This window comes from Poecilia latipinna, unplaced genomic scaffold (assembly GCF_001443285.1).
Source record: "Poecilia latipinna isolate Pla-1442-1.1 unplaced genomic scaffold, P_latipinna-1.0 Scaffold11162, whole genome shotgun sequence".
Classification (NCBI taxonomy): Eukaryota; Metazoa; Chordata; class Actinopteri; order Cyprinodontiformes; family Poeciliidae; genus Poecilia; species Poecilia latipinna.
Window position 1 is genome coordinate 1 of NW_015123778.1, and position 646 is coordinate 646.

General features: G+C 31.4%; 1 long non-coding RNA gene across 1 annotated transcript; it reads right to left on the reverse strand.

The window, feature by feature from the left end:
* Positions 1-635, reverse strand: LOC106944477 (uncharacterized). The gene is made up of 2 exons (XR_001424329.1): positions 395-635; positions 1-134 (listed from the first exon to the last, which is right to left on the reverse strand). It is a non-coding gene; the product is annotated as an uncharacterized LOC106944477 (long non-coding RNA).
* Positions 636-646: the final 11 nt, after the last annotated feature.

Genomic DNA, 646 nt, shown 5'->3' on the forward strand with positions numbered 1-646 from the left:
CCTCTTCAGTGTTTCTTTGCTGATTTGAGTCTAAAGATTTTCCTCCTGTCAGAGAAACTCTCTCACTGTTGAACAGATAGTTCATCTCTAGTCTCTCTTTCACTCAAACACATTTTCAGATTCATGGATTAAATCTTCTCCACAGTGAAATTCCACCAAGTCTTTCATAAAATTGAAGCTTAAATTATTCATGTTTTTCTGTCTGTTTCTCTCTGAATACCAGGATGTTGTTTTTCTTTCTTTTCTTTTCACTTTCATTCATCAGTCAGATTTTATTGAAATGTTAAGTTTTTCTCAATCACTGGATATTTCATGTTTGTGTCGGCTCCTCTTTTTCTAAATATATCAGATTAAAATGTTAAATGCTCCTTTTGTATATTTCGTGCAGTTATACGTGTGAAATATTTTGTAGAGATCTGGGGAAACTCAAATCAAACCAACACTGAATCTGTCTATACTCCAGAAGAAAGATGTCTGAATAATAATGATAGCTGCATTACTTTCATCCAAGTAATGAAACATTTTTTACAGTGCAAACTTTAAAATTGTATGATTTAGTAGAGATTATAACAGCATTGACCATGTACAAAGCCTATAATTTTGTATCTTCCATGGTGTAAACAAAAATGCTTAGAAATTAAAATTA